This window comes from Phascolarctos cinereus, unplaced genomic scaffold (assembly GCF_003287225.1).
Source record: "Phascolarctos cinereus isolate Bilbo 61053 unplaced genomic scaffold, phaCin_HiC Scaffold_2;HRSCAF=192, whole genome shotgun sequence".
In the NCBI taxonomy this organism is placed as follows: Eukaryota; Metazoa; Chordata; class Mammalia; order Diprotodontia; family Phascolarctidae; genus Phascolarctos; species Phascolarctos cinereus.
The window spans coordinates 99,244,459-99,267,317 of record NW_027555625.1 but is presented as its reverse complement, the minus strand read 5'-3'; the positions used below and the strand labels follow the sequence as shown (position 1 = coordinate 99,267,317).

At 39.3% G+C, this 22,859-nt stretch overlaps 1 pseudogene; it reads right to left on the bottom strand.

Moving 5' to 3' along the window:
• Positions 1-4,631: 4,631 nt before the first annotated feature.
• LOC110215096 (phosphatidylinositol 3,4,5-trisphosphate 5-phosphatase 2 pseudogene) overlaps positions 4,632-22,859 on the bottom strand; it is a 68,763-nt pseudogene continuing 50,535 nt past the window's right edge.

The following is a 22,859-nucleotide window of genomic DNA, read 5'->3' as shown; positions in this document are numbered from 1 at the left end:
ATTATGATAGTCTTCAAAGTTTTCTTAAAAGTGGTCTAATTTGTCTGTGCTGTTTCTGAAAGCTGTTGCCTATGACTGAATTCTATACTCTTGATGTGATCTGATCAACATATAACATTTTGGTATTATTACCTCCCTACAAATAGTTCATCAATTGGCATATGCTGGGCATCTTTGACCTCTCAGTTTAAAGTTAAGGAGCAATACTTCTGGTCCATGTCTTCTCATATAAATTCCTAGGACAGTCATAAATACATGTTACTGCTAAGGAATTTCATTGCCTTTGATGCTTACTATGAGATATATGTTTTTCACTTTAAAATACATTTGGCCTTTGCTATGATTCCCAACATTATAACAACACTGTTTTAATATACAGGGAATCCTGCTTACCAAAGGTGGCAAATAAATACACATTTGCATGCACATATGTGTGTGTGTATGTGTGTGTATACATATATATATACTTACACATGTATATATGCTTATAGATGTATGTATGTGTGTATGCGTGCACGCATGCAAGTGAGTATATTACCTTCAGCAGGGCATATAATATGATGATTATATCCCTGCTCATATTTATAAAATGTTTTCAGAAAACAGCTAAAATATCTGATAAGGACATGGTTTTAACATCACAATTGAGGTTTCTGGGGATGTGAGAGTCACATTCTATTAGATGGCATTAACTTCACCCTGGGAAAGCAAGAAACAGGAGCTATTAGTCAAAGGGTAATGAGAAATTTTGGCCCAATTCCTGCTTCAGAGCTTTTGATAAGCAGCATTACAGAATCAACACAATAGCAATATCTCAGCTTCTCAGGATATATGAGCAAACTTTATTTCAGAAAAAATAAAATTTATGCTATTTTATTTTAAATTAAAAAGAAGTAATACAATATATGTTAATTTATTTTAATAGACACCTAGCAGTGACCACAGGTGGTGTTGTTAAAATATTTGCTCCTGCAGATAAGGCTTTTTTAAAAAGTTGTATTTTCATTTTCCTTTTTACACTAGAGTCATTTCACAATATATCTCCTGTCTCCTCTTTTCTTCCCTTGTAACAAAGAAAAACACATAAGCAAAATGAGTTGACATGACCACATGGTTTGACAAGATATGAAATATTTTTTATCCCTAATATCCCATTTTACTACTGAGAAAGGTCCTTTTAAAAATAATAACAATAATAACCAATCATTCAATACTACATAACTTCAAAGGAATGGGAGAAATAATCATTGGGGAAAATAAATATTTCCTCCATTTCTTGCATATTTCACCACTATTTGTTTTGGAAGTATGTGAATTAGCTGTTTGTAGAACCTGAATTCTGGAAAACTCAAGGTAGTTCACAGAAAAAACAAACAAACAACAACAAACGTATTTAAACAATGGAAACCTAAGCAAGAACAAGGAGATAAGACAATGAAAATATCTCTTTAGATGAAGATCAATAGAGAACAAACAAGGAAGCATTGTTCAGAATTTGCATGTACTTAAGAAGCATACTGTGTGTAGCCCTTTGAACATTAAGCATATGTGGGAGGCTATATATTCACATGCAGAGCATTCATGAGAGTCAAAGACACACTCCTTATAAATAAATGTCTACAATCTATTCATCTGGAATGCTTGCCTGAGTCCTTCACTGTAAAATTTCCACTGAGTTTATGATGATACAATTTTGCATTGCTGAAATTTCACTGGTCTGTTCTGTAGCCTCCAAAATTATTATAACATATAAACATTAGATGCCACAAACTGATAAACTGTGGGAGGATGCCAACCGGAAATGAGTTGAAATCAAGAGTTCAGAAAGAATCATGAGGGCAGTTGATGAGTAGAGGTTCTAGAAGTTTGTGCCAAAAGGAAAGTCCGGTAGTTAGCAGCTGTGATTCAAGTACACAAATCAAATTCATGGGGGGACTCATGAGGCAATTCCCAAAATAATATTAACAAATGTTGAGTGTACTACTTATTCCAGTAGGAACTCAACCCCAAAGGAACTGGCATGCTAGACATAAAATTGAGAGAGAGGGTGAGTCATGGGTTTGGGAGTGAGGAGACCAAGACCAAGATGAAATTAAATGAATTAGTGTATGTAAACAATGTAAGTCATGAAATAGTGTTGAATATCTGAATTATTGGTCTATGAGTCTTTAAATTCCTTTGACCACATGCAAAATTATTTCTAAAGCCTAAAGGAAGGTGAACTTGAAATATTATTAAATATTTCCAGGTAGCAAGGACAAGGAGATGAAAATAGCTAACTTTATATGGTGCTTTAATGTTTAATAAATTCTAATTCAACAATTATCTCTAAATGTATTTCAGCCCACGATTCTCTGTATTCTTTTTGGGCCTAAACCCCAGCAACCACTGCTTCCTTCTCTACAGACTCCTCCTTTGATTGATGAGGTCATCATTGACACCTGAATTTGAAGAAGCAGTCATGCTCACTCCAAAACTGTTTCAACCAACTTTCCCTATATTTATTCTGGACCATGCATTGTTTTGAGTAATTCACCCCCAACCCCTACCCCACCATCCTGCAACATTTTTGGCTCTCTTTTTTTGTTTGTGTGTGTCTTTTTCCTCCATTAGTATTCAAGCTTTTGGCTTTTTTCCCTTCTTTAGTATGTAAGTTTTTGAGGCACGAGATTGTTTTTCTTTCATTACCTTCAATTTAATTTCTATTTCCAGTGCTTAGCACAGTGCCGGCATGTTATAAAAACTTAATAAATTCTTTCTCTATCATCTTTCTATCCCTAGTTGCATGTATTATGTGTCAGAAACTATGTAAGGAGTTGAAGATGAAAAAAAAGAAAAAGAAAAAAAGTCCTTACCTGAAGAAGCGAATATTCTTGGTGATACATATAAACAGATAAATACATGGTCATTTAAAGAGGGATTCCTCTCTATGCAGTTTAGGGCTCTTTACACTATACCATTTTGCATCTTGAAAAAATTTTAACTATGGGCAGGGAGCTAAGTCAATCATTCCAACCATTATTGAATATGTAAGAAATGTTTATTTAAAAATCTTTGAATTCATAATATAAACTTTCAAGTCAACACCTATGTATTGAGTATTTGTTCTTTCCTAAAATAATATTAATTGCTCTGTGGTGAATGAGAAGGTCATGGAGGTTTGGTCTTTGTCTTAGTTATGATGAGGAAGGGAAAAGAGGTGGAAGAAGAAATAGTTTTATTTCTTGGGTTGAAAAGGACTATGATAGAGGTAAAAGAGAAAGTACAACTATTTAAATCTGATTTTTGCTTCTGTTTTCTTTGGCAAGGCTGACATAATCAGAAACCAAAAGGGTCTTGATAAAGCTAAAATATTCATCTCAATCCAAAAACATGGAATGTTATAGAGGAAAATGTTGTCTTAAACTTGGATATTAAAAAAAAACCACATGAGCACAAGAAGGTCAAGTCAAGCTTAGACAATATTTTGTATGAAAAAGGTCTAGAAGAACTTTGTGGTTGAAAAGTTTAGTGCAGCTTTAAGCTGCAGTTAACAAATCTAGTGGCCTTTTCTCAGCTTTCATCCTTTTTAGCCTGTCTTTAGCCTTTGACACTATTAATCATCCTCTTTCCTTGCTATTCTTTTGTCTCTAACTTTGAGATACCATTATTTCCTGTTTCTCCTCCTACCTATTGGACAACTGCCTCTCACTTTCCTTTGCTGGGTCAATATCCAGGCAGCTCTGTGAGTCAGTGGATATAAGTAGGTAGCATTGGCCTGGAGTCAGAAGGATTTGAGTTTCAATCCAGTTTCAAGCACTTTTTTTTTTTAAGGAAACAGGTCCTTTATTGCTGAAGGAGTTAGGACTGGGTCTCAAAACATGCCCTAACTCCACTCCCTCATAAAATAGCACTAAAGTGTCCACACACCTCCTCCCTCCCACCACCCAGATAATTGAATTAACACAGAAATCTCCCTACCCTTCCCCCCACGGCAGTGGGGACCCCAGCCCAGCCAAAACAGAGGAAAGGGATTGCCCCTCCTTTTCTGGATGGGATGCCAGTCTTGGTGGGTACCTGACTGAGTACTCCCTGTGGCTCAGGGAGTCCCTGAGATGAGGAGGGGAAAAGTATGAAATGTAACAAGGACCCCCTTGTACTGGTGCCCTTTCTCCGCTGGAGACATGAGGGCCTGAGTAGAAGTCAGTCCCCCTTCAGCAGCCCCAGTGAGAGGTGGGGATTTGGGGGACAAAATCTTGGACCAATACCATCCCTAGAGCAAGCAGAAGAGCTACTTAACCTCAAACTCTAATGGGGAAGGCAGTGAACCAATATAGGAGTAGAGGGACACTGATTGGCCGACAAGGATGGAGCAAGAGGTGTTCCATTGGGTAAGAAGAAGAGTGGGGTGGGAAATTCCTCCCCTGAGGCTGGAGCCTCCCCAATAAATAGGCAGAGGGAGACAGTAGTAACTATGGCAACCATCCTCAGCACTGGGTAAGGCAGAATGGGCAAGTTCTTTCATGATGGGGATTTGGAGGGATAGTCCCTCCAAACTTGGGGAGAGGGGTTAAAAGAGGACACACTGGGGGGTCTAGGCCCTCACAGTCTGGATGAGGGCCCTCCTAGCCCGAGCCCTTTATACTGGAAGGTCACTTGCTGTGCTGCAATGAGTCCAGCAGGAGGAGTATGTGAGCTGGGTGCTGGACTCAGGCCTCCTACAAGTTCTCCTCAGTGATGTCACTGAGGGACTCCAGGTCATCCCATCCGTTATGTACCAGTCCCTCCTCATAGCACTCCATGCCGAGGGCCCGAAGCCAGGCACCCATGTTCCCCTCACCTAGGATGCCTGCCTGTCTACCCTGTGGGCATGGAGGTCTTCCTGAATGCTCTCTTGGATTCGGAGTGGGGAAAAGCCAAGGGGACAGCCATAGTCTGGGGGAAGAGCCTGAGGAGGCAGGTCTAAGGGGCTCCCAATCAGGCCCCCTTTGGCCAGTCCAGCAGCATAATCAGCCTCACTCAGTGTCTTGGCTACCTGTAGCATGGAGCAGGATCAGTCATTCCCACTGCTCACCTCCTCTAAGAAGGCACTGACTGGTGAGGAGCTTGGAGGCAGTAGGGCCCCAGGTGGGTTTTAGGATTCAGTGGCCCCTGAATCTCAACCCCTCCCCAGAGCCCCAGCCCCCAGGGCCCACCACTGGCATATCCAGGCTAGCTGAGTTGGGCAGTGGTGGAGGAGGGAAGTCAGGTGGAGGCAAGGTGCCACCCTCTTCATCTGATGAGCTCCCCTCTCCCACTCAAGGGGGCCGTCATTGCAGGGGAGGCACTGTGATGGCCACCTTGTTCTTTGTAGCTGAAGGAGTGGGAACCTTGGCAGGAGGGGTGGGGGCCTGAGGGTCCAGGGGCAACAGCTGATGTGGGACCCCTTCCAGGACATAGCAGACTAGATTACTGAAACTATTCTTCATCGGCGGGGCTATTATCCCCTCTGGTTCTGGAGCCAACTTCTGGCTTTGACCTGGAAGCAGGCGGAGGAACCTCATGAGGTGCTCCATGAGGTGGGGCTGAAGGCTTTCCTTTTGGAGGTGGCTTCTTGGTCTCATCAAATAGCTTAGACGGAAGAGGGCAGGAGGCCTCAGCAGGACCTGGCTTTCACCTCCAAGACCTGTAGTTCTGGCTGCCTCGGGACACAGATGGTGGTTTCCCCTTTGCTCCTGCTTCATCCTTGTCCACACTGCTCCACTCATAGAGCCCCTCTTGGGTGCCTATCTGTTCAGCAACCACACCTTCATGGAGCCTCTGATGTTCTCAGTTTCTTCCCCATGGTTGGATAGGAAAGTCAAGAACTGTTGAGCAGTGCTGCCAATCATGGACTTGAGTGCGATCACACACTTACCATAGGACTCGTAGCCATCCAGGGACTTAACAGTCAGCAACAGGTGCTGGTCTTGCAAATATTCAATCTCAGTGTTGGTTTCAGCGTGGGCCATTGCCTAGAGGACCACTGAACCTTGAGGAAGTTGATGTTGTCACTGCTTGGGCATCATTCACAAAACTCTTTTTGTATTCTTCTAGGCAAGCAGAGTAAAATTTAATGAAGAACTTGGTGAGACTGGCAGTTTTGAGTATACCTTCCACACTCTCAAATTCAATGTAAGCCTGATCTGATGACTTGGAGAGCCCTTTCTTGGAGACAAACTGGGAGGTCACCCCAACTTCAAAGGCTCCAAACACTGGAGAGTGGTCACTAGTGACGATGTCATCTGTGCCACCATAAGAATTGCATTTGATATGTGTCTCAGGATAAGATTTCCAGAGGATGCAATCACACCAAGAGGGTACATTGGTCTCGACCCCAGTTTGTTTGTGTTTGTGCCAAACGTAGGTGTCCCGGGAGTTATGCTCATAGCGGTATGTGGGGGAAAAAGAGATCTCTTTCTCACTGAATTTCAGGAAAACCTTGTGCTTCTCATGCTCAAGGTTGAGCTGATCCACCCAAAGCAGACTCTCCTGAATATCCATGTCCAGCCAGTAGTTGAGGTCTCCAAACCAGAAGAGATGGGTGAAGCACAGAGACATGTCAAATGCACTAAGCTGTTGGTCACCCAGGGACAGCAGCCCAAGGATATCTCACATTTAGGATCTGTTTCCCCCTAGGAGAAGGAAATGCCATTCCACTCCAGTATCTTTACCAAGAAAAGCCCATGGGCAACATCCATGGAGTCAAACAGAGTCAGACATGAGTGAACAGCAACAACACAGCCAGATCACACCTGCTAGCTGTGGGTGTCCTGTAGGGCTCTGTCCAAGGCCATATTCCCTCTGCAACACTTTGATGATCTCACCAGGTCCTGTGGATGCAATTATCCCTTCTATGCTGGTAATTCTCAAACACAATTTTCCAGCCTTACCTTCTTTGCTGCCATCCTATCTTATATCTCCAACTGCCTATTGAATATCTGAAACTGGATTTCCTATAGACATCTTCAATTCAACACATTTAACACTAAACTCATTGTCTTTTCCCTCAAACATTTCCCCCTTTGGAACTTTTCTGTTATTATCAATGATACCACCAACTTTCCCAGTCTCCCAGAACTGCAATCTAGAAGTCATAATTGACTCCTCACTATCTTCCCCCTTCCCCCTACCTCATATACAATTTGTTACTGAGATTAGATGATTTTACCTTTGTAATCTTCCAATACGTATCTTCCTCTCTTCTAATAATGACAATGCCCTGTTATAAGACCTCATCTTCTTATACCTGGATTACTGTCATAGCCTGTTGGTAGGTCTGCTAACCATAAACCTTTTCTCATTCCAGGCTGTTTTTCACTCAGATGCCAAAGTGATTTCACTAAAGGGCAGATGAGTCCATGTCACCTCACTACTCAGCAAATTCCAGTAGTTTTCTATCACCTCCAAGATCAAATATGAAATAGTATGTTTGGCATTAAAAGTACTTCATTACCTAACATCCTCCTTCCTTGTTTCCATTCTTCTTATATCTTACCCTCTTCCCCTTAACACATGTTTGATCCAATGACTATAGAATTCTTGATGCTGGTCAGGCACCACATTCCATCTCCTAATTCCAGTCATTTTCAATGGCTATCCCCCATCCATAGAATGTTCTCCCTCTTCATCTCTGCCTCTATCTTCCCTGGCTTGGTTTTGTTGTTATTCAGTCATTTCAGTTGTGCTTAACTCTTCATGAACTCATTTTGAAGTTTTCTTGGCCAAGATGCTGGAGGTAGTTTGCCATTTCTTTGTCCAGCTCATTTTACAGATGAGGAAACTGAGATAAACTGGGTTAAGTGACTTGCCGAGAATCACACAGCTAGTAAGTGTCTGAGTCCAGATTTGAACTTGGGAATATGAATCTTCCTAATTACAGGCCCAGTGCTCTATCAACTGCACCACCTAAATTCCACCTAAAACCTTACCTTCAGTAAGGAGTTTTAAACAATTCCTCTCAATTCTAGCACCTTCTTTCTGTTAATTAGTTCCTATTTATTGTGTAAATAGCTAGTTTGTACATATCTATTTGCATGTTGTCCTTCCACTCCATTAGACTGTGAGCTTCTCAAGGGGAGGGGCTATATTTTGGTTTCTGTTTTTTTTTTCTTTATATTACAGGGACTTAACACAGTGTATGGTACATAGTAGGAGCTTTTTACATGTTTATTGACCCACTGACATACACATGTGCACACATGAACACATACCCATATAGATATAGATATCTAGATATCTATCTATAGTTATATTTGTATCTGTAACAGATGATCCTTCTTCTGGGAAGTCACACTATCTAATGTGAGAAATGAGACATGTAGATAAAAGATGTATATCAATTAAGGTAGTGCTTACTAAGTGCTAAATAATTGGAACTGAATAATGAACCCAAAAGTTCAGAGCAGGGAATGATTATTGAGGGCAATAGCTAGTTAGATAAGGTTATATGGAAGTATTGGGACCTAAGACGAGTCTTTGCAAAATCCATCTGAAGTCAATCTCACATTTATTTAGAGTTTTCTATCTGAAAAGCATTATTCTAAGTCCTAGATTTAAAGATAGAAAAGGAAAAAAAATACTTTTGACAAATACCTAGATTAGGTCATAAATGATTACTAAATACCTAGACAAGGAAGCTATATTTTGCAAAAAAGCCTGCATGGCTTCATCTGGAAGAAGCCCTGCTATATTAATATTATTTCCCTTTTAAAAATTATAGCTCCTAAATTAATTGAAGGGAATATGGTACACTATATTTGCTTAGATTTTAGCAAATTATTTGAAAATGTGCCTCATACTATTCTTTTGGTAAAGATTAAGAAACATGGGCTAGATTTTATTATAATTAGATGTATTTGGAACTAGGTGAAAGGCCAGACTCACAGAGTACTCTGTGTCTTGGCCAAAGGCCTCTTGTGGAATGCCTTGGGGATGTGTGATTGGTACTAAGCTGTTTAAATAGTTTTATGAATGTCTTGGAAAAAGGCAGAGATGACAAGCTTATCAAAAAGATTAGGTGAAAGATTTGCGATGAATTGAATAAGACCAAATTCAGTAGTAATCCATGTAAAGTCTTACACTTAGATATGAAATATCAGTAGAAAATGGAGTAGTGGGGCAGAACCACTGCTTTCGCTAATAACTGAGATCTTTCATTTCTTTCACCCTTTTAAAAATAGCATGTATATAAAAATATATATTTTTTTGCTTTTTAGAATTTTGTAATTGAAAGTGCTATCCTTTCTCCCTTTAAGGAGTATAAATTGTTGATATTTCTTGCTATAGAATATGTGTGGATGTACAGATTCATACACATCAATATTAATAAGTAAGATCTATATCCCCTTGTTAGGATCTTTGAATATAGGAAGTTTTCTTCTCCCTCCCCTTCGGAAAAGTAAGTTAATATTTTACAAGTATAATCTTAAGATGGTATAGGTGACAAGTGAGGACAAGTACCTCTGCAACGTTTATTATCCCTAACTTGAGAAAATAACCCAAGACTTTTCTCCTGGCACTTTCTAAATAATTGATACTTAACCTTCATATGTTAATTGACATTCTTTTTTGTTAATTCTTTTTTTTAATTCTTTTTTCTTTTTATTTTACAAATCAAGCCAACCAAGAAGGTCTTTTTTTTTCTTTTCCCAGTAATATTTTAGTTAAGTGTCCATGTGTGCCTAGAGGGAGTCATAGCACCTGGACAGAAAACCTAAGGCTTTCCTCCTCCTGTGTGTAAACCAGCTTCAAGTAAATTAAAAAACAAACAAACAAACAACAACAACAACAAGGACAAAATTGCATCCCCTCACTCTTATCCCTTTTAACAAATGACAATATTCAAATAGTCTAACACATACATTTAGAAGCAATATTAGGAAATAACTTGCAGGGCAGTGGATGGATTGCCAGGCCTGGAGTTATGAGGACCTGAACTTAAATCCAGCCTCAGACACTTGTGAGCTCAGTGAATGTGAGTTGGTCACTTAACCTCCATTTATCTCCATTTCTTCACCTGAAAGACAGGAATAATAATAGCATTTACCTTGCAGGGTTTTGTGAAGATAAAATGAGATATTAATTGTAATGCCCTAAGCACAGCATCTGGCACCTATTAAGTTCCAAATAAATGGTAGCTATTGATATTATTATAATCATTCAGGGTCCTAAAAAGCCCCTTCCCCCCCCAACTCAAATTCAGAAGCATCTATGATACACATCAAAGGTAGAATAATAAGAATTTTCCTATCCAAAAACCAAAAGCTAGAGACTGCTATCTAATAACTCTGAACTGGAGGGAGATTAGGAAACCTCCAGCCCCTTAGTCCTACCCCTAGCCAACAGTTAAGAATATCATTTAGTAAATCTCTTTTGAAAGGGTGAATGTTGTACATGGCATTCTATTTCCCTCCCCTACTGGGAACACAAGGTAACCAAAAACTTATTCATTTGGAGAGGCATTTATTACCAAAGTAAATAATTTAAATAGGTAGGATAAATTGATCAAGACTCCTGATTTTCAACTCAAACTTGAGTCCTCATTCTAGTTGCTGAATAGAGAGGCCCTAATTTACAGAGATGTGCCTACATAGTAGTTTGCCTGAAAAAAAATATATATCTGACAGTTTTAGTAGATTGTAAACTCAATATTAGCTGGCAAGGTGATAAAGTAGCAAAGAAGATTATGTGATCTTGTCTACACTCAGAGAGGCAGAGATTCCAGGAGCAAAGAAGTGATGGTCCCTCTGCATTACATCTGCATAAGAGCATATCTGTCAGATTGCATTCAGTCCTGGATGCCACAATTAAAGAAAGACAAATTTATAATTTGGAGAGTATCCAAAAGAGAGAAAACCAACATACTAAATATTCTTATATGTGTATGTTATATTAGAATTCTTAAAAGAAAACTGAGGATGCTATCCAGGAGAACAGAAGATTTGTGGAGACATGGTAGCTATGTTCAAATATTTAAAGGGCTAAGAGAGCAAAGATAGATTACCTTGCTATGTTTTTTCCCAAGGAACAGAACCAGGGGAAATTAACCATCAGCAGCTTTTCAAAGAGATTAATTTTGGTTTTATGCCAGATGAAAAACAAAAATATCTGAATAATTTTAGTTGTCCAAAAGTGGAATAGACTGGGACTTTTCACTGAAATGGTAAATAACCACTTTGAGAGGTATATATACGTGTGTGTGCGTGTGTGTGTTTGTATTTGCATGTGTGCATGCATCTATATATGTATATGTGTATGTATACATTATATATACAAATATATATACACATATGTATAAATATACATACATACACATAAACATACACAAATATGTGTGTATGCATATACACACATATATGTATGTATATATATTTGTGTGTGTGTGTGTGTGTGTGTGTGTGTGTGTATATATATATATATATATATATATATGGATATGTGCTTGTATGCATATTGTGTATTAATATAATAATGGGAATTACTCTCAGGTATGGGTTGACCTAGCTGTCCATTGGAGTCCATTTAAACTCAAAAATCCTGTAACTTTTGCCCACAAAGAGCTTATATTCTACTGAAAGAATGCAACATATGAACACCTGATTATAAATAGGATAATTTAATCAGAGAAAGAATACTTATAACATAATGCTCAGGAAAGACTTCTCTTAGGTAGTGTCAAGTTCAATAATCCATGAAGACATTTAAGATTTTAAGACACAGAGAAGAGTTAGCACATTATAAGTATGAGGGCAGCCTCACAAATGTACAAAGGTGGGAGATGGAATGGCAAGTCTGTAGGCTGTCAAGTTGCTAAGTTTGTCCATAACACAAAGTGAAGGTGAAACAAGTTTAGAATGATTTCCAGATGCTTTTCATGACAAATTGAAAAGGTTTTTTTTTATTTTTTTTAATATCCTATCCTAAAGGTTATAGGAAGAAACTCTAAGTTTTTGAATAGGGAAATTTCATGGTAATATCTGTAGCTTTAGAAAGATTATTTTACCAGCTGATGGAACATGGCTTGGAGAGGGGAGAAACTAGAAGAAAAGGATGCTAAATAAGAGGTTATCCCAATATCATAGGAAAAAGTGATGGAGGTCTGCACCAGAGCCATTGTCTTTTGTTTAGACAGATGAGAAGGGGATGCAAGATATAAAATTGATGAGACTTGGTGACTGATTGATATTAATATAATTTATTTATATGAGTGAGGAAAAGTGAAGAGTCAAGGAAAACTCCATATCTGAGAACCTTGATGTCTGGAAGGCTAGGGTTACCTTCATTAAATAGGGAAGTTTGGAACAGGAATGAGTTCCGGGTAAATTTAGTGGTAAATGTGATCCTCCTTATTATAAGAGATCTAGAAGTTCTGAAAAATGTATGCTCACTAAAAACTAAGAGCAGGAGGTTCTATATAGTTGGTAGGACTTCTAATGAAAGGTAGACAGATATTCAGAGAAGCAAAACATTGTATTATCCAAACAAACATGGTGGGAAAATATTCACTTGGGTGAATTAGTCCATAACAAATATATCTCCTCACTAACAATTTTAAGGGCTGGACTGGAATCAGGTCTAGAGATTTATGGGAGCATTGCTATCCTAAGGCTCTTGAGTTCAGAGGGTCCTAAATATCAGCATAATAGTTCTATAGAACTTTCAATTCCTGGTTGTTGTTGTTATTTTTATTTTTAATTTGCATTGTTAAATATTTCCCAATTATACATTTAAAATTTTTAAAAATATATACTTTTTAATTTAGTTCTGAATTTTTTCACCCTCTCCCTCGTCCTTGAGAAAGCAAGTAATCTGATACTAATTATACATATGAGGTCAAACAAAATATATTTCTATATTAGTCATGCTGCAAAAGGAAACATAAATAATAAAATAATCATAAGGAAAATTCGAAAAATATGCTTCAAACTGCATTCAGAGTTTATCAGTTCTCTCTCTGGAGATGGCAAGTATTTTTCATCATAAGCCTTGGATCATTGCAGTGATCAGAGAAGCTAAGTCTCTCACAGTTGATTATCCTTATAATATTGCTATTATTGTATACAATGTTCTCCTGGCTCTGTTCACTTCAATTTGCATGAGTTCATGTAAGTTTCTCAGGGTTTTTTGAAACCATCCCAATCATCATTTCTTATAGTATAATATCTCAATCATATGCCACAACTTATTCAGCTATTCCCCAATTGATGAGCATGCCTTGATTTCCAATTCTGCCACTACTAGTTCCTGATTGTTTTTTTTTAAGCCAGAGGAAAAGTTTTATTAATGATAAAACATATAGGCCAGGTGACTCCTGTAAGGGCAAGCAGGCATGAGAAAGTCTCAGCCTTTTGGGCATGAGAGGTTCTCAGCATCTGAATGGTGGCCAGAATAGATCTTATATACTAAGCTGACTTTGGGTGACCAGGGAAGGGTCTGGGAAAAGGATGTGGGTGAGAATTCCTATTGGAAGTTCTTGGAGATTGAACAGACGATGGGAATAGATGAGGAAGGGAACTAGAAGGCATCTGAATGAGATCAAAAAGGTGAGGCTAGGGCTTTCAAAGGGAAATAAGGGGAGCTGACAAGGGAAGTTGATAAGTAACCTAAAATGGGAGCCAGATTCCTTTTTAGGGCTAGGGGCAAAGGTACATCTGAATAAGATTAAAAGATAAGGCTAAGGCTTTCACAGGGAAATGAGGAGCTGGGGCCTGTAGACAAATGGAAGCCAGATTCCCTTTGGGGCAAGGGGCTAAGACCTAGGCTTGGGCCACACCCCATCATTCCACCCTCAAACAAATGGGACACAAATTCTTTTGGTTAAAGGGGCGAAGGTCTCGGCTTCTGAAACTGCTCCCTGCTGGCAAGAGGTGTAGAGCTGTCCCTGCCTCTCCAGATCCTGTTCCAGGGGTCAAACTTCAAAACCCAGCTGATATCAGGTTCAGCAGGCTAGAGCCCTCGGGTTGGTATACAGCCTGAGCAGTCATCTAGAAGTTGATGGCTCCAACCCTAGAAGAAAGGAATCTGGCAAAAATATTTAGTACACATGGACCAAACAAACAGTAGAGAAATATGATCAGTAGTGGAATGAGAATAGAGGCCAGTCTAGAAAGAAACCAGGACTCCCATGAAAAAGATTTTGGAGCACTGAAGTTATTCTAAATTTCTTGCATCCAACTAGCCTTTTCCAAAACACATTCAGTGCGGAGTTCTCTCTGTCCAGAGGTGTTGATGTACATGCAACAAGATGTGTTTGCTAAAGCACATACACCCTCTCTGGAGGCCAGCAAGTAGTTTAGAGCTATTCTATTATCTAGAACTACTTTTGCTAAGTAATCTAAAGATTGCTGGATTTCCTGGAGACCATAAGCTGTCACATTTGCCAACTGGTAAATAGACTCTGTAAGGTTAGAGAGAATATGTTCACGTTGTAAGTTATACCAGGGCATAAGATAGTCTGCTCCCTTTTTAAGAGACCAGAGGACATTTCCCCAAAATCCATATTTTGCCCTTAAGTTAGAGACTGTGGGCCATGTGGCTTTGAAAATGGAGAAGGGAAGTGCTAAAAATCTGAGAGTGCACATCCCAAAATCTTTGTATGGTGTCAAACATTGACACAGTAGTTCTGGGGTCTTGCCATGTGTTGGCACTTCGTTTCACCTTTTCACCAAAATTCTTGTCACTAGTGGTATCTGCACAGACTGTAGCTCAGGTCAAAATATTAGCAGGAACACTTACAAGCCCTCACTCCACAGGGGTGTTAACTTGTCTAGTGTCCTTACAGCTTGTCTCCCAAGTATGGGAATATTCCCCTGTGGAGAAGCAAGGTGTAGATATAGAAAGAGTAGCCCATAGAGAAGTGGCAAGCATAAATGGAGTGGCTTAAACTTCTGAGGAAGTCATATTGGGAAGGGGGGCTTTGTGGAGATGAGAGTTACTGTATGGGTGTGAGTGGTCTAAAGATCTTCCCAGTTTAACTAGGGAAATAATTTCCCCACTTTCAGGGGCCAAATGTAAATGTAGAGGCTTCCTCAATTAGAATGACTATAGTAGCCACTGCCAGGAAGCTTGCAGGCCTTCAACTCAGGGGTTTGGAGTTCACTTTTGATTTTAAAATCACAAAAGTTTTAGCTTGGTCAGGGCCCCACTCTAGGGGGAGTGAGTCAGGGCCTAGAGGAGCATCATAAAGGGGATTAACAATCAAACTATTGTTAGAAATCTAGAGTCTACAAAATCTAGCCATGCCTAGAAAAGTTCCAAATTGTTTCTTAGTGGCTGGGACTGGGAGTTCATGGCCCAGAAACTTTAGAGACTGGCATGCTATCTGGACTTTGTTCAAAGTGACCCTATAGCCTTGAGTTCCCAAGAAATTAAGCACTCCTGAGGCAGAAGACAAAGAGGTCTCCTGGGTGGAGCTACAAATACAGTGATGGGAAAATACTTTAGTGTGTTGGAGGTGAACAACAGCTGGGGTGGCAAAAGTATCCCATATTTTCCCCCACACTTCCAGGGGAGCATGGGGAGGTCTGGCACACAGAAGGAAAAGGGAGATGGGAGGCTTGACTAGAGAAAATTGGCTCCCTAACTTCACCATCAGGTTCCTTCCCAACGAGGGGGCAGGGCAAGAGGAGACCACAAAGAAGGAGTGTTTAAACAACAGATTCTCAAAATGGGCAGGGGAGGGGATATGTCTGGAGACATCCCTTAGTTCTCCCTCCATAGCCCATGACCGGGTGGGTCAAGGGGCAAATGGGGCCAGAGTAATTGATTAAAGCAAAGAACACAGCCATGATAAAGTGGGTAACCTTAACTTCAGCCTCAATTTCTGCCCGGGGCTTCTGAGAGAGATGGAAAAAGTGGGAGTGTTGCCCAGACCCAGGCTTCCTTGTCCTCCCCAGTCTTGAGAAGACTGGAGGACAGGGTACTGGGGGTCTGCTCTACCACTTCTTCTGCCTTGGGGACAATCCTTCTTCCAATGTCCCTCCTGGTCATATCTTGGGCAAGGTCCTGGAGGTATCTGTCGTGGGGGCTTTCTCCAAGGGGATGCCCTGGAGGGGCACTACTTGCACCAGTGACCCTCATGGTGGCATCGAAAGCAGGTTTTCCCACTGTCTAATTTGCCAGGGACACCCTTGGGTCTTTTCCTGACCATGGAAAAAGCCAAGAATAGAGCATGTTCTTTGTCTTTAGCCCTCTGCCTGAGTTCTTTCTCTTCTGCTGCAACTAGGTCTTTGTTGTTAAACATTCCAAAGGCAATCTTCAATAACTGGACCTGAGGTGTTTGAGGTCCCATTGCCAATTTCTGTATTTTTTCTCCAATATCTGGGGCAGATTGGTTAATGAAATATATACTAAGGATTGGTGCCCCTTCTGTAGAGTCAGGATCTAAATTCATATACTTTTTAATGGCTTTTACTAACCTATCTTGGAAAAGGGCAGGGTTTTCCTTTTCTCCCTGAGTAATTGCCTTAATCTTCTGAAAGTTTACTTGCTTTTGAAATGATGTTTTTAGGCCTTCTAGCAGGCAAATTATCATGTAGTCTTTCCTTCCCCTACACTCACTCTTCTGATAATACTATCCTGGATCACTAGCCGAAACAGCAGCTGTTCCTGGGGGGTACTTTGTGGGGTCATTGCTAGCAAAACAATCCCCAAAGCTTTGGGCTTTTTCCCAGATTCTCTTCCTCTCCTCAGGGGTACAACAGGTGGAGAAGAGGACATGAAAATCACCCCAAGAAAGTTCGAATTGTAGGGACACATCTCTGAAGCCATCAGTAAATTTACTTGGATCTTCAGAGTATCAACCCAGCCTTTCCTTAATCTGGGTGAGGTTTGAAATGGAGAATGGAACATGCACCCTAAATGTCCCATTAGGAGAGGCAGGTACTTCCCTTAAAGGAAAAAGCCCTGAAGGCCCTGCAGGAGCAGAGGCTTGTGGGGGAGGGAGGTAGGAAGTCCCACTTCCCCATGAGTGAGGGACTGGAAAGTGCCAGCTGAACTGGCAAGGCCAAGGAATCCAGCTGGCAAGGGGAAAGATTACCTGATGCTGGAGGAGAAGGAGGGGTCAGAGGAGGACATGTCAAAGCGAGACCCTTGACTGGAGCCTGAGTAGGGGTGCCATCAGAAGTAGAGGTCTGGGGAGGAGGCACCGAGTTGAGAACCTCGTCTCGAGCTTGAGCTGGGGTCTTTTTTGAAGTAGAGGCTGGGGCGAGGACCTTGCTCAAGGCTTGAGTAGAAGCAGCCTCTAGAGCAGGGGCCAGTCATGGCTAAAGAAGAGTTTGAGATTTGGTAGTTATTTCCCAGTCAGGGAGCTACATGAAGAAGTCTAGAGGTTTCTGGGGTGCTGCTGGGAAGCCCCAAGATTGCAATGCCAGGGCCTTCCTGAAAGAATTCAACTCAAGCCTTCTTCCAGCCAGAGGAAAAGTTTTATTAGTGATAAAACATAAAGGCCAGGTGACGCCCTTAAGGATAAGTGGGCATGAGAAAGTCTCAGTCTTTTGGGCATGAAAGGTTCTCAGCCTAGTTCCTGGTTGTTAATGCTATTCATAACCTTGACTACTTTATCCCACTGTCACATTTCTGACCCTGTTTCCTACTTGACTAAGAAATACCATAGAAATCCGACTTTACTATCCCTTTCTGGACTCATGTATCTTCCCTCTTTTGAGTTCATGGATAATGACAGGACAAGGTGAACACAATACTCCAGGCATGATCAAAGGATTCAGAGGTGAAATGCACATGGCAATGTAGAGGAACGAGGAGTGTTTGGGGAGATTAATAGTCTTGGAGCAAAACAAAAAAACACACAAAAAACTGACTTTAATGATAAGCTGGAGCTGAATTTAGGGAAATTTTGATTAAAATCAACCAGTCAATAATGGTAATACCTTTGAATTCATCAGGAATGGTATCTTCATTGTATACTATTTGAAGTATAATAATGATAACAATAACAATAACAATAATGGTAATAAGAATAATAGGAATGAGTCACATTTCCCAAGCAGCCCCTTAGAGGAGTAGGAAAGAACTATGGAAATAGAAACAGAAAGGGAAAGAAAGTGAGAGATAAGGAGAGAGAAGTTGATAAGGGAAAGAGAAAAACTAAAGGAACTTCAATTTTGAAACATGTGGCTAGGAAGGGAAGGAAAGAAGAATTTTAAAATCAGTTTGGTCCTTGAGAGATATTGTAACAAGATATACAACATCGAACAACCTGCAAAATTTTAAATGAAAGTGTTTAAGTAAAATATATCCAGATTTCAGATTTTCTCCCTCTCTCTCTGATTTCTGGAAATGAAATGAAGGCATGAAAAATGGAGAGAGGAAGAAAAAAGAAGGAAAAGGAACTGAGTGAAACAATGAATAAATACATACATGAATGAAGGTTTATTAAGCGCTTACTTTGTGAATAGTACTTTGCTAAGCACTGGGGATTTTGATAGTCAGTTATATATCCAGTTTATTTTTTCATTGACAAAATGCTGGGTGGAATAATTTTACTTCCTGGGTCTTCAGCAGTTGTAGATATGGAACCTTCAGCAGTTGCCAGGCTGAATCACTGTAGGTGTTGTTTCCCAGGTTGATCACTGAGGGCCCTGAGCTGGAAGCAATGTAATTCCCTAAGTTTTTGATTTTAGGGTTCTAAGGTATCTCTACCAGGGTCTGAGAATAGATGGTGGTCAAGGTGGTGGTAATGGTTTACTTGCCTGGCGTGGTTACCCTCAATATGCCTTAGTGCTTCAATTAGACTGGCTTGACTTGTGGGTACAGGGAGTGGTAGACTTTGGAGAGTTTGCACAGGGAGACAGCAGAATATAGAGATTTGTACTCACTGTAACAGATAAACTGCATAAACAATGAATCTGCCCTATATTGGAGAAGTAGAGCACTGGAAAGATTTCTGGATTTAGAATTAGGAGATTGTGACCCACAACCTTCATCTTTTGTCAAGAAAATTCTCTTAGGGACTATTTTTTTCAAGTGTACAATGAGGTGGTTGAAAAGTGACCTTCCACTTCTAAATCTATGATGTTATGAAGAAAAGCAAGAAGCTGGAAAACCAGGAATAGGGAGGATGTGACACCCACACAGCCTTTTCAACAGGTAGAGTACAGTGACAGAAGACAAGATTTGGGGGTGGGGGTAAGAGAAAGAGGTTAAAGGTCTTCTCTCAGGGGGTAAACTATACATATATACATATACACATAACCATACACACACACACATTCATACATATATGTGCATATACATATATATGCATATATGTGTGTATATATGTGTATGTATGTATGTACGGGTATATATATATACATATATACATATATATATACACACATATATATATGTATATATATATGTATATATATATGTACATATATATATGGGGGGGGTGCGTGTGTGTATGGAATGATAAGTGACTCCAGGGATTTATACTGATCTCTTTAATAGTAACTCATTTAAAGATTCTTGTTTTCTTTTCCTCTTTTTGATAATATTTGTGTAATGTTATGATTTGAAGGCTTGCAGCTGAGGAGTTTGGCCCAGTGTATGGGAAACTCTGTTATGTATAGTTTCCCATTTTAGCAGAAGATAGAAATATGAGCCAAGAGAATGTGAAAATTCCTTTGTCCCTACAAAATGGGAGTTACAATTAGGTAAAACATGATTGCAAATCTTTGTGAAGAGTAATGGAAAGTGTTACGGTATAAGAATTGCTAGAGTACAGGTACTTTAAAGAAAAAGTGTAAGGAAAATCAGTACAGTACAAAGGATTTATGTACACTTCAGTTGGAATCCTAAGATTGTCAACTACTAGCTATATGACCATGGAAAACTCACTTTACTTCTTCTGAGCCTCTGTTCCCTCATCTACAAGATTATTTTTTTGCCAATACTTATATGACCTACTGAACAACATTGTTGGGAGGTAAGAAATTTCAAAATTATAATTTTTTAAAATTTAATTTAATATTTCTCTTTCTGTTTGTCTCTACACACATGCACGTGTGTGTGTGTGCACATGTGTGTGTGTGTGTGTGTGTTGTGTGTGTGTGTACGTGTACATATTGTACAGGTCCATGCAATATTCTCGTTGTTGATTTGTTTCAGGCATGTCCAACTCTTTCTAACCCCAGTTAAGGTTTTCTTGGAAAAATAATTTTACTTCCAAGGAACTGAAACATTTGCACATTTTCATTTGATAATACATTCCTATACTATTGAAGTCATAACCATATTTAGTACAAGTGAACAGAGTCTTATATAGAACCTATATAGAGACTATGTGCCTCAAAAGAGAAAAAATGGTAATCATTAGCACAATACTTGATACTAACATTGGTTTTCATAGATTAGGTTTAGAGTTTGGGACTCTAAAATCAGTATATTTTGTAGCTGGAAAGGATTTTAGCATATTGGAAAGAGGTTGGCTTCAAAACAATGATGCAACACAATTTGATCTTCAGTTAAATTTAGTACTCAAAAAGAAGGCAAATGGGACTTTAAAAGAGGAGAGGTGTCCTTGTACTTTGAAACAAAAAAAAAAACTAGAAATGGGAATGGAGGAGAGCCTTAAAATCGTAGACTTGAGTCAATGGGATGGGGAGAGATAGGGTATTTTGTTTTTCAAAATTTCTAGACAAGCAAGATTTTATACAAAAAGATCAAAAGCAGAGATTCCCATTTTAGGAGTCTCAATTTCTTTTAAGTTTTGGTTTTATTTCAAAACTCTGTCTATTTTAAAATGTTTCACAGCACATACTTATATGAATACATCACCTGGTAATAACTCACTAATCCAGATGCCAATCTTCCAATAATCTAAGCCCTGAATTAAGGCCCTAGACTAGAAGCCGAGCAAAAGAAGTCTCTGAAAGTCAGTAATAACTGTCCTAAAAACCAATACACCAAAATAATTCACTTTTTCTTATGTTCTAAGGTCTCCCTCCCCCTGAAGCCTTGGAATTATCTAAGGTGTCACTGATGGGTCCCAGGAGATGAGCTACTGAATTGCTGACAGTTTGTGAGAGCACAGGATGACTGACCATGAGGCAATGACCTCATCATACTGTACCACCACACTTGAAATGCTGACAAGTCGTGAAGAGCTGGCAGTCCATTCTCCCCCAAGACTCACTGGTATTTAGAGTATTATGAAGATAAGCACCCCAGAGGATATGTATTAGTAGAAGAATAGATTACCCATCAAAACCAGATCTAATAAGACCACACATTTGTTCTGCATGAATAGACCTAAAGAAATGTGCACACATGAAGAAGGGGCAGCAAGACTCTTGGAAAATTACAGTGCTGTGGTCAGACTTAGATATCAAGGATTTATATTAAGCCTTAGTTGATTGGAAATATCCACCAAGAAAACAAATCTTTCAAAGGGTTTGGATGTTGGCAAAATACTGTCTTGTTCTGGGAATAGTCTAAGGTGACTCTCTCCATCAATCACAAAAAATTAATGAAAATCTTAAAAAAAACCTTTTTTTTTTTTTTACTATGAACACAACACTAAATTGCTACTCCTTGAGAGATGTCACTTTGCAAAACCTTTAGACTAGCATAATTTGGGAACCTATCAGCCCAGTTCATTGTTGCTACTGTTGTTGTTTCTGAGATGTTACAACTCCTGATTCATTCTAGCATAGAATCACACCAATCTGAGTAATATTTGGACTAAAATTCATAGTCATAGATATCATTTATATGGTGATATAAAGTTTTCACAGTGCTTTACAAACATTATCATATTTTATTTCACACATGCATACAAACTTAGAGATAGGTACTGTAATTATCCTTATTTTACAAATGAGGAGACTGAGGAAAATAGAGGTTAAATGACTTGCTTGGAGTCACACAGCTAGTATATCTATTGTGTCTGAAAACAGATTTAAATGCCATGACATTTCAACCCTGTGATTTAATAGACTAGGGAATTGAGGTCAAGACAGGTATTTAGTGAAGATCAACTATTAAAATGTAGGTCCCCAATGCCTTCTCTAATACTCTTTCGTGAAGCAGATTTGTTAGATAGACAAGGCTATTTCATGAGTAGATTGATCATACAGAAGGAACAGTTGTATGAGTTGGTCTGCATGGTATTATTATACAGATTCACAGTTCTAAACCTGCCCCCCAAAGACTAGCTATAGCCTCATGCATAACTTGTAAGTACTACTGGCCCAGCTGGTCTTTGCACAGTTTGCTTATTCAGTTTAATCTCTATTTTAACAAATCCAAGGTCACATATTTAATCCGTGCTTCACAAAATCAAATTTATGTTATAGGAAAACTCAGCTTCAACTGCTCATGGCCAGAAATATCATTGAAATATGATATAGCTTACAAGGAGAACAGTTGAGGGTATGGATTGAAAAGTTGCATCTGTCACCTCTATTCACCTATTGAGTGGCAGCTCTTTCCCCCATTATCTGGAATCAATTAATTAGGTTTTACAAGTGAAATGTTTCTTAAAGATTATGAAATTTGCTCCTATGATTTTACAGAATAAGCAAATTCCTAGAATGATACTAATTAGCAAAGTAACATTCAGATAATAATTCTCTTCTAGATTGGACTTGGGTAGGAATAAGGTATTTGTTCCCTTTTTGATAGTTTCTAGACTCCAGTTCTATAAGCCTTGCTGTAATTCATGTCAATGCTTACAGGATTCTTATCCCAGCCCCCACTCACACTTAGGTGAATTCCCATAGTTTGCCTGCGTTTCCCATTAGCGTTTGATGGTTCCCTCTAAGGAGTTGGGGTTGACACGCTAATGTCATTATCTCAACTCTCCACTTGAATGTTTTCACTCACGACTATCCTTTAAGAATAAATTTGTCACCCAG